This window comes from Ceratotherium simum, unplaced genomic scaffold (assembly GCF_057802395.1).
Source record: "Ceratotherium simum simum isolate JZ-2026a unplaced genomic scaffold, ASM5780239v1 HiC_scaffold_54, whole genome shotgun sequence".
Taxonomy (NCBI): Eukaryota; Metazoa; Chordata; class Mammalia; order Perissodactyla; family Rhinocerotidae; genus Ceratotherium; species Ceratotherium simum.
In genome coordinates this window covers 30,644-41,999 of record NW_028261270.1, presented here as the reverse complement: position 1 = coordinate 41,999, position 11,356 = coordinate 30,644, and the positions used below count along the sequence as shown (strand labels likewise).

The following is an 11,356-nucleotide window of genomic DNA, read 5'->3' as shown; positions in this document are numbered from 1 at the left end:
ACCCAGTTTGAGACAACAGACCTGACACCAGCCAAGCCCATCAAGACAGCAGACCTGCTCCCTGCTGTGTCCATCAATTGCTATTCTGGCAGGGCAATCTGACAGGGCGATCTTGTCGCTATAGTAAAAGGGACATTACAATCCTATGTGATACATGCTCTTTGACAGCATATAACCGCTCTGTACACCCCACTTCTTTGGTGCCCTTCCTTCCTTAGGGAAGGAAGGCCCTGGGCCATGGTCCTCAAAAGTTGGCTCATAATAAACTCACTCCAATTTTGATTTATACATTGATTATGGATTATTTACGTAGACATTTGTTGGTGTAGTCATGGCAGGATTTCAGAGAAACCCACGAGAGACCACCTGGAATCTACACTGAACTGGCATTGGGTACCAATAGGGGCCCATTGTGCCCTCCAGATCACTGCATTCTTCAGGTGACCCCAGTGAGTTCTCCTGAAACCCGGACCTCCTTATTGTAAGTCAACAGTTCAGAGTTTATTTGAGCTGTTTTCAAGGCTTAAGGCTAGGTGTCTTAAGGGGGTACTGGTACATTCCCTAGGTCAGAGGAACCTAGGGCGTAATTCCTGGGAACGAAAAACCCAGGGGGAATTTCCTTGACCAGGGGAGCCTAGGGGGCACTTTTGGAGTGAATGGGGCAGGCTGACCTTTTTAATTTGGCTTAAAATTGGAAAGAATTATAAGGTCTGAACAAAACTGCTTGATAGAGAAATGAGAGACTGAATCTGTTCAGCTCCGAAAAAAAGGGACATTGCTCCTCCCAGCCTCTTGGGCATTCTCAGACCTGAAGCTGTCAAACTGCTAGAAGAAAACATAGGGAAGAGGCTCCTCGACATTGGTCTTGGCAATAGTTTTGTGGATATCCCACCAAAACCGCAAACAACAAAAGAAAAAATCAACAAATGGGACTACATCAAACTTAAAAGCTTCTGCCCAGCAAAAGAAACAACCAACAAAATCAAAAGGCTGGGAGAAAAGTTTTACAAACCATGTATCAGATAAGGAGTTAAATATCTAAAATTTATAAAAAATTTACACAACCCATAACAAAATTTATAAAGAACTCATACAACCCAATAAGAAAAAAGCAATCCAATCGAAAAATGGGCAAAGGACTAAGTAGACATTTGTCCCAAGAAGACATCCAAATGGCCAACACATAAATGAGAAGGAGCTCAATGTCACTAATCATCAGGGAAATGCAAACCAAAACAATAAAGAGCTATCCCCTCACACCTGTAAGTGTGGTGATCATCAAAGAGACAAGAGATAATAAGTGTTGGCAAGGATGTGAAGAAAAGGAAACCCTTGTGTGCTGTTCATGGGAATTTACATTGGTGCAGCCACTATGGAAAAGACAGTGGAGGTTCCTGAAAAAATTAAAAATAGATACACTTCAGTGTATTTATCCGAAGAAAATGAAAACACTAACTTGAAAAGATATATGCAACCCTGTGATTATTACAGCATTATTTATAATAGCTAAGAAATGGAACCAAATAAATGTCCATCAATAGATTAGTGGATAGAGAAAACGTGGTATGGGCCGGCCTGGTGGCATAGTGGTTAAGTGTGTGTGCTGTGCTGTGGCAGCCCGGGGTTCGGATCCCGGATGCGCACTGCCTCACCACTTGTCAGGCCATGTTGTGATGGAGTCCCATATAAAGTGGAGGAAGGTGGGCATGGATGTTAGCCCAGGGCCAGTCTTCCTCAGCAAAAAGAGGAGGATTGGCACATGTTAGCTCAGGGCTGATCTTCCTCACAAAAAAAAAGAAAAGAAAATGGGGTATATATTTAAATGGAATATTATTCAGCCATAAAAATGAAAAAATCTTGCCATTTGCAATGTCATGGATGGACCTTGAGGTCATTGTGGTAAGTGATATAACTGAGACAGAGAAAGACAAATACCATTTGATCTCAGTTATACATACAATCTGGCTGTGCAGTTGCTCACCAAACTGCTACTGGCAGGCCAAGTCAAGTACCGATATTCTTTAGTGAATCCAAGGGAATGCCTCTCAGAAAAGGCTTTTAACTGCAGTGTATCTTGGAATTTATGTGTGAGACAGTCTTAATTCCTAGAGCTGAGGGAGGTTCTGCACAGTCTCAGATCCAGAAATGGAAGACAGAGATAGTTTGGCTCAGCTCTAGGGACAAGCCTCTAAGGGCTCTGCAGTTTCTTGCCAAACTGCCACTGGCAGGCCAAGTTGAGAACTGGCTTTCTTTAGTGAATCTGAGGGAATGAGTCTCAGAAAAGGCTTGTAAGTGCAGTGTGTCTGGGAAGTTATGTGTGAGAAAGCCTTAAGACCTAGAGCTGAGGCAGGTTCTGCACAGACTCAGTTTCAACAATGAAAGACAGGGATAGTTTGGCTCAGCTCTAGGAATAAGCCTGTAAGTGGTCTGCAGTATTCTTGCCAAATTGCCACTGCCAGGCCGAGTGGAAAACAGGCGTTCTTTAATGAATCCAAGGGCACGTCTCTTGGAAAAGGCTTGTAACTGCAGTATTAGTGGTGGCTGTGTGCCTTGGTAGTTCTGGTGAATGGCTGAAATTCAGTGTTCAGATTATTCAATGCCATGATTTGGGATGTTCAAACAGAAATGGAGCCCCCTGTTCTGTGCCCAGATGGGAATTTCTAGAGATATCATGAAGAGAAGTTCAAATTCAGTATACAAAATTCAGTTGATTTTCTATATACCAACAAATAATTGGAATATGAAACAATACCGTTAACAATACACACACATACACAAAGAAATCTTCAAGTGTAAATCCAATAAAATATTTGCAGATATCTGTGGAAAAAAATATGAGACACTCTTAAAAGCAATAAAGGAAAAAATAAATCAATTGAGATATATTCCTTGCTCATGATCAAAAGTCACAATATTATTAAGATGTCAGTTCTTCTTAAATTGATCTAAAGATCCAGTGCAATTCCAATAAAAATCTCACCAAGCTATTTTGTAGATATTGAAGAACTCATTTGAAACCTTGAGTGGTCTAGACAATCCTGATGAAGAACAAATTGATGAACTCACACTTCTCAATTTCAAGATTAATTACAAAGTCAAGAGACTGTGATATTTTACAATACTACAATAATCAAGAGACCGTGATTTTTTAAAATAATTTTATTTAGTTATTTTTCTCCCCCGTAAAAATATCTGAACCGAAATATTTTAAAAAGAATAGGGCGGGCCCCATGGCTTGGCGGTTGGGTGCTCACACTCCGCTGCTGGCGGCCCGGGTTCGGATCCTGGGCGCGGCCTGATGCACTGCTTCTCTGGTCATGCTGGGGCCGCTTCCCACGTGCAGCAGCTGCAAGGATGTGCAGCTGTGACATACAACTATATACTGGGGCTTTGGGGGAAAAATAAATAAATAAAAATTAAAAAATAAATAAAGAATAAAATGAATAGACACAGAGGTAAATGAAAAAGCATGGGAAGTCCACACATAGACCTTTGCAAATACAGACAACTTGATCTTGGTCAAGACAATAAATGCACTCCAACATAAAAAACAATAGTCTTTTAGGTCTTTAGTCTTTTAGTCTCTAGTCATCATCAACCATGGTGATGATAAAAAAGGATGACCCTATGGAAATAAATGAACAAAGACACAAATTTTGCACCTTAGACATAAATTTACTCAAAATCACTCATCAACTGAAATATAAAATGCAAAACTGTAAAAATCATACTGGGAAACAGGAGAAAATCTTCATGATTTATAGTTTGATGATTAGTTTTCATATACAAGACAAAAAGCACCATCCATGAAGAAAATAATTGATCAAGTGGACTTGGTTAAATTTAAACAGTCCAGTCTGGGAAAGACAGCATTCACAGAGTGGAAATACAAACTCCTGACTAGGATAATACATTTGTAAAACACATATCTGCAGAAAGACCTGCATCCAAAATATTCAAAAAACCAATCAAATACTGCAACAAGAAAACAAACTCCCTAAATTAAAATAAATAGACCAAAATATGAATAGACAAGTTACCAAAAATACATATGTACGGGGGAAATAAGCAAATATAAATTTCTCAACAACAAGGAATTATTGGAAAATAAAATCCATTGTGCATTAAGAAAAAGCAAATTAAAACACCAATGAGATACTCTACTCTTCTAGTAGAATAGCTAAAACCCAAAAACTGACAATACCAATTACTGGTGAGGATGTAGGACAATAGGACATCTCATTCACTGCTGATGGGAATACACACAGTACAACCTCTTAAGACGACATCTTGCGGGCCGGCCCCGTGGCTTACTGGTTAAGTGCGCATGCTCCGCTGCTGGCGGCCTGGGTTCGGATCCCGGGCGCACACCGACGCACCACTTGTCCGGCCATGCTGAGGCCGCGTCCCACATACAGTAACTAGAAGGATGTGCAACTATGACATACAACTATGTACTAGGGCTTTGGGGGAAAAATAAATAAATAAATAGAATTAAAAAAAAAAAGAAGACATCTTGTTAATTCTTGTGAAGCTAAATATAGTGTCACTATATGGTGCACCAATTGTGCAGCAGTGTATTTCTCCAACTACTGTGAAAATATACATCCACACACAGTCCCCTAAGAACATCTAAAAAGCAGCTTTCTTCACAGTGGCCAAAACCTAGAAGGAACCAAGATGTCCTTTAACAAGTGAATGACACCCAAGCGTGGGACACTGAGGGAAGACACTTGAGGCACACATGGGCTACAGGCACAGGATAAGGGAACACAGGAGTTCGGACAGGGGCTAGAGGAACAGTAGATGAAAACACTGGTTGTCTAGATAGGCTGGAGGCACAGAGAATGTAGACAAACACGAGCTGGCATGGGCTGAAGCACAGCGGACAGGCACACTCAGGGATGGAAAGGGATGCAGACACATGGAGTGAGAGAGACACGTGAGGTCTGGTATAAAATGTGGGCACAGGAGATAGAGACACTCGAGGAAAATATACGCGCTGCAGGTAAGTGAGAGAATGACATTAGTTGTCTGACATGGGTTTTAGAGACAGGGGATGGAGACTCATATGGGTTGGCAAGGGCTACAGGAACAAGGAATGGAGACTTTTGAGAGGTGTTATGGACAGAAGGGAGAGAAAATCTTGACAACACAAAAGGGCAGACATGGGCTGCTGTCATATGAGATGGTGACACTGGACACAAGATATGAGCTTCAGGTAGAGGGATGGAGACACACAAAGGCTGGCATCGTTGCAGGCTCGTGGGCTGGAGACACTATGGGGCAGACATGGCTTGCAGCACAGAATTTAGAAATACACTAGGGAAGACAAGAGATACCAGCTACATCTGTGTGTAGCCTTAAATGAATGTATGAGTATGGAAGAAAGACAGGAAATCCACAATCTCAGCTTCTGTATCAAGAATTAAAAGAGAATAACACTGGAAAAAATACAGATAGGAAACAATAATAAAGATAAGAATCAATGAAATAGAAAAATACTAAAGAAATAAATCAAGCTAAAAGGTATTTTCAAAATATTAATAATGTTAATAAACCACTAGCAAAACCGATTAAGGAAAAGAAAAAGAAATGAAACACAAATGACCAGTATCAGAAAATAAATAAGAAGTATTCTCTACAGAGTGCTTAGATCTTAATGAGATACACCATTTTGTGAAATACTTAACACTATGAATTAGACATCAAAGGTCAAAATTCACTTTATAAAAAACCCATATACTGAAACTGACACACACAAAAAAACATAAAATAGGAAAACTCACATATCTACTACATAAATTGAATTATTAGAATGTCAAGCCAACTAACCAATAAGAACAAGAAACACTTTCCACAAGTAAAACTCTAGGTCTGGGATTATTAACTATTCCAGACAATAGAGAGAGGAAGGAAGGAAAGGTTCAGATTCCAGATTAGAATGAACACAAAACTAATATAGAATTTATTCACATTGAATACAGTACAAAGATGATTCTGTACCACACAGGACCTCTGAAGTCATCTTTCCACTGTACTACCCAATAAATTGAACCTAGAGAAGAACTGGAGAAAAAAAGCACAACACATTAAATATATATATATATTTTTTATAATTTTATTTATTTATTTTCTTCTCCCAAAGCCCCAGTAGATAATTGTATGTCATAGCTGCACATCCTTCTAGTTGTTATATGTGGGACGCGGCCTCAGCATGGCCGGAGAAGCGGTGCATCGGTGTGCACCCAGGATCCGAACCCGGGCCGCCGGCAGCGGAGCACACGCACTTAACTGCTAAGCCACTGGGCCGAACTTATTAAATATTTTTAATACAGTAAAGAAACTGAGGTTATCTAAACAGAAGAGGAAAACGCTAATAGGTGACAATTACCATCTTCAATGTATGAGGAGGTCCAGAGAAGGCTAAATTTAAAAAGTGGATATAAAGTGAAAATTATTTAAATAACACAAAGAAAAATTTTATCATATGGCAAAGTAATACAGCAATCAACCAATCAATAAAAAACCAATTAATTAATGTATATCATTGATTAGAGATATTAATAATCAACAGAACTGGTTTCTGGAGGTTGTGGAGATTTTGTCCCTGGAAACTTCTCAGAAACAAACATTAAGCCATTTGTCGTCGATAGACTTTAGACCTTCGCCTGCTGGGGCTAAAGACCCCTTCAAGTTTCTTCTGTAATTTTAATCTACTGCTAAATTAAATGAGAGAAGGCATGGTGAAGTCAAATATAAGTGTGGTCTGGGGGGTTCATTAGAGGAGTGGTGGAGAAACAGTAAACACACCTGGGATGCCGTAGGGTTCTGAGAAGCAGAGCAATAAAAGTCTGTAAAGGGCTTGAGACATATTAGGTCCTCAGTAAATAACCATTGTTATCACTAATAATTCGTTTCCAATATTGTAGATAAAAGAAAGTTGGCTATTCTGTCAAAAAAATCTTCCTCAAAAATGTCTGAATTGACTGAAGATTAAATAATCAAACTTGGCTTTGTTTTTAATATTCTTTCCTAGCCAAGTAGGGGTCGACGAAAGCAAGCAAAGGAATTGGGTGACACTTAGGAGAGTCACAAACCTTGAACTCAGTGTAATGTTTGCTTTAGTCTCTGAAAATTCAGGAACCTCTAGATCCAAATGCCAACACATTGAAGTTGTTGGTGAATCTTGATTAAGATTTTGATAGTTTTGGCTGTCTGCTCAAGCAAAGCATCCTTTGAAACCTAGGGTTTCTAAGCCGGTGGTTCTCAATGTGTAGCTGGTCAGCAGTATCACCTGGGAAATGGTCAGAGATGTAAATTCTTGGGTCCGCCATCCTACTGGATCACAAATTGTGGGATGGGCTCAGCATTCTGTGTTGTAGGGGACCTCCACACAGTTCTAATGCACACTGGAGTTGGAGAACCACTGTTCTAGGAGAAGCCAGTCCTAGGTACAACATAGGGTTAGCAAAGATTCCTCTCTCACGAGGGCTTCTCCTGAGGCCCCATGGCCAAAATAAGGATTCCTCTTTATGGCCATAAGAAGAAGTATCGGCTCAAACTCCAGGCAGCCTTCTTCAGGAATTTTTCCAATATTACCAGGAGCTCTGAAATTTGGATTCAAAAAAGAAAAAAAATATAAAAAATTGGTTCAACGTTCAAGAAATTTTCCTGCTTCAGATTGACGGTGGAGAAGTAGCCGAAATAGAGAAATTTTCCCCAGAACACTGATCTATCATTTCTTGATGGAAACCACTGAGTTCCTTCAGTGGAACTAAACAATGACCAGGAAGGTTATGGTTAGTCTGATGTGTTAGAGGAGAAAGGAGCACAAAGATAAAGAAAAAAAAAAAACCAAACAGGAGAGAGGAAGAGTAGGGAAGGGAGATAGAAACAGCGACCATCAGTCAGAGGTAGTGAGAGGCGGGGGAAAGGAATAGAAGATGCAGAGGGAGAGAAGCAGGTGCCGCTCGGTAGGAAACATACCTGTTGACACTGTGCATGTGTGGCTTTCATAGAAAGGTGTAAGGTTTCTAAAAAGCAAAGCAAATAAAAACAAATCCATCCAATTTAGTAATTTGTCCTAAATATTAATTGATCAGGTCTGATCACTCTGATGTCTTCCTTCTCCTTTATTTCATTCATGTCTCAAATTCTATGTCCTGCCCTTGTCTAAGGCTTCAGAAACACACCATAATTGAAACTGTCACAAGGTGAACCTTTTAAATCATTTCAACTTCTTCCTTGCCCTTCTGCACAAAATAGATGCCCTACGTGTTAGCTTACCCTTTGGTGCCTTTCCAAAAAACTTTATTCTTAAAAGTAGAGTTTTAGATTTACAGATAATTGAACAGATAGTGCATAAAGCTCCATACACTCAACGCACTTCCTCTCTCCTCTCTCCCAAGCCCCATCTCCCCTATTATTAACACCTTGCATTAGTATGATATGTTTGTTACAATGAATGAACAATATTGAAACGTTATGAACTACAGTCCCTAGTTTAAGGGTCACTCTTTGTGTTGTACAGTTCCATGGGTTTTGACACACATATAGTGACATGTAGCCACCATTACGTACAGAACAGTCTCACTACCCTAAAAATCCTCTGAGCATCATATCAGCTCTTAGTGGCTTTTTAAAATATTAACAGTTGTCCGAGTAACGTAAATTTTTACAATGAAAAATGCTTCACGGGTGCTAAGTTTTGGTAGTCTCATTATTATGATCACTATTAGAAATAATGGAAAAAATGAACCCCTATATAAATAGCAAAAATCATAGAATTTTAAAGATAAGATCTGGAAGATTAGGAAATCCCACATTCTTCAAGACCTTGCTCTCCAGTCTCTCAGCGTTGTGTGTCATGTATCTGCCGACTCCGCTGAGGAGAAAGAAAGAAATCAATAAAGAAAAACAAAGCAAAAAACAAATTTTGGTTCTAAGTAGTCCTCTTGAGCCCAAGTTAATCAAGGATTGATTCTCTATTCTTGCCTATTTGCATCAGGAACATAATTATTAGCTAGAGCCTAATTTGAGAATATTCATTACGAATGAAAGTTGTCATATCTAAGAAAAGAATGGAATTCACTGAGGCTTTATTCTTGGGATATTTGTAGGATTAAGTCAGGACATGCTGTGAGAGTGATAAATAAGTTCTATATATTTTTCTTCTCCAAGACCATGGATTTCAGCCACACTTTATACCCATGTACTTTGCAACAATGAAGAACAATTAAACACTGACCTTGAATATTTTGCCCTCAGATTCATTAGTCTTTAAAATATAAATTGAGCAATTTTAATCTAGATGAGTGAAAGACTATGGACACTTCTAGAATGTCACATTAGGTCCTTTAGAAGTGAAGAATTGACTTTATAAAGCATTTCTATGCCTTCTCATACCTTGACAATACTGCTACTGTGACTCTGTTTTAAAGAGGATAATGGCGGGCTTTACTTTAATTTGCACCTTTTTGTTTTAAGCACACTTACTTAATATTTCTCAGTCTCTTGAAAACTTTTATCATTAAGCTCAACCTTCATTTAAATCACCAGACCTATTTGATGAAGGTGACATGAATATTTACTTGCAAACTCCTCAGAAAATTACTAATTTAACCTTACTTCAGATGATCCATTGTAGAACTCAAACTGGATTTCCCAGGCCCCTCAGAATGGCTCATAACTATGTGTTTGTACATTTATCTGGGAAGATATTATCTAAGGGTAATTATTCTTCCCAAATGCTTTCTTTACCTCAAACAGCAATACTTCCAAAGTTTTAATGAAAATGTGGCCAATTTGGTGAAAACCAAGTGAGCTGTTTGTTTTAGCATGTCAATGAGATTAAGAAATAAGTATTTTAATATTGTTATTGATTACAAAAATCAGAAATTAAGAAAACAATCTTCTTTGTCCAAAGACATTTCTGCAAGTGAAATCATCTGAAAAACTGAGAGCTAGCCTCCCGTTTTAACCACTAAACCATAAGAAATGTAATACCATGGGCAAACACTTGAGCCTTGTCACTTACATGAGTCCCCAACGCCATAGCCCCATCAGGGCCACAGATCAGGGGAAGGAACCGGAGGGGAGACAGCTGTGCTCTCAGTGTCCTTCCTTCCTGGGTCAGAACTCGGTCCCAGCTGCTCGCCGTCTACTCTTCTGGGGAAGCAAAGAATTCTGGGGACACGACACATGTGCAGTTAAGGATATCATCGTTCTCTTTTAAACAAATGTTATATCGTGTGACGAGCTTCTCAGGACAGGAGGAGCCACCTCAAGGGAAAGCAGATCTTATCCAGCAGCTGACGATCATCCAGGGAGAGCAGAGTCAAGGGCTGCAGAGTGGCAGCCTGATCCCGCTCTCCCTCTCAGGGACACCTCAATCCCCACGCCCCTCCCGGCGCCTCCCCAGCGGTTCCCATTGTATTCTCGGAGGCCCGCGCATGCGCAGGACCAGCGCTCTGAGCGGCAGAGGGGCCGGAGAGCTGGAGAGTGCGGCGGTGCGTGCACTGGAGGCCGGTCCCTGGTTGGAGGTGGCTGCCGCAGAGGTTTGTGTGGGGGGACTGGCGATTTCTGGATCCTTCCTCCAGGATTTTCAGCGCTGGGGAGCTCTCCTTTCTGCAGTGTGGAGGAGCGCTGGGCAGGAGGCGGCGCCGAGGTAGGTGGTGGGCGGCGGGCTCTGCGTGGAGATCTCTGCGCAGATGGCGGGAGCGCGGTGTCAGGGGCGGCGGATGGGGTCGGGGGACGGGGCTGCTGGCGGGCTGCCCCAGGCGGGGGAGGCCAACCTCTGTCCCTTGGAGGAGCAGAGGAGTGCCACCTGGCCGGCCGGTCCCTCTGCCTTGGCGGGGCCCCACCCCGGCAGGGCCTCCTGCCCACCCAGCGGAGGTGCAGGGGGCGGCAGGGAGTCGCCAGCCCTCTGCTGGCGCCCTTGAGTTCGCGCTCCCCCAGGACCCTGTCTAGGCCAGGTCGCTACATCTCCGGGTGAACACTTTCCTTCAGAAGAGGAACTGTGGTCAGTGCTCCTCTGCCTGACTCCACTCAGGCTATTGGGCTCCTGATTGCTTTCTTTAAACAAATAAACATTCCTACTTATTTGGGACCACTTTTATAGAAAAGCCAGTCCGATTAATGGTTTCTGATAATTGACTCTATATTTGCAAGGCAAACTTTGAAGCCTGTGAATGGTTCTAAACTGCATTTAATGAAAGGAGCTTTAAACAGTCTTTGGTGAAAATTATGTAACTTCCTAATAATAACTCACCTTTGGTTAAGATAGATTGATGACTGATCCATTGATGATTGACATAATGTGTACGGAATTTTGGTTTCAGTGGAAAGGTTTTTC

The 11,356-nt window shown here is 41.1% G+C and overlaps 1 long non-coding RNA gene across 3 annotated transcripts; it reads right to left on the bottom strand.

The window, feature by feature from the left end:
- Nucleotides 1-2,814: 2,814 nt before the first annotated feature.
- LOC147911159 (uncharacterized) lies at nucleotides 2,815-10,496 on the bottom strand. 3 transcript variants are annotated; one of them, XR_015551510.1, is made up of 5 exons: nucleotides 10,040-10,496; nucleotides 8,839-8,887; nucleotides 7,990-8,036; nucleotides 6,814-7,610; nucleotides 2,815-3,388 (listed from the first exon to the last, which is right to left on the bottom strand). It is a non-coding gene; the product is annotated as an uncharacterized LOC147911159 (long non-coding RNA). The 3 variants fall into 3 exon arrangements; XR_015551509.1 differs by lacking the exon at nucleotides 2,815-3,388 and having other exon boundaries at nucleotides 3,744-7,610; nucleotides 8,827-8,887; XR_015551508.1 differs by lacking the exon at nucleotides 2,815-3,388 and having other exon boundaries at nucleotides 3,744-7,610.
- Nucleotides 10,497-11,356: the final 860 nt, after the last annotated feature.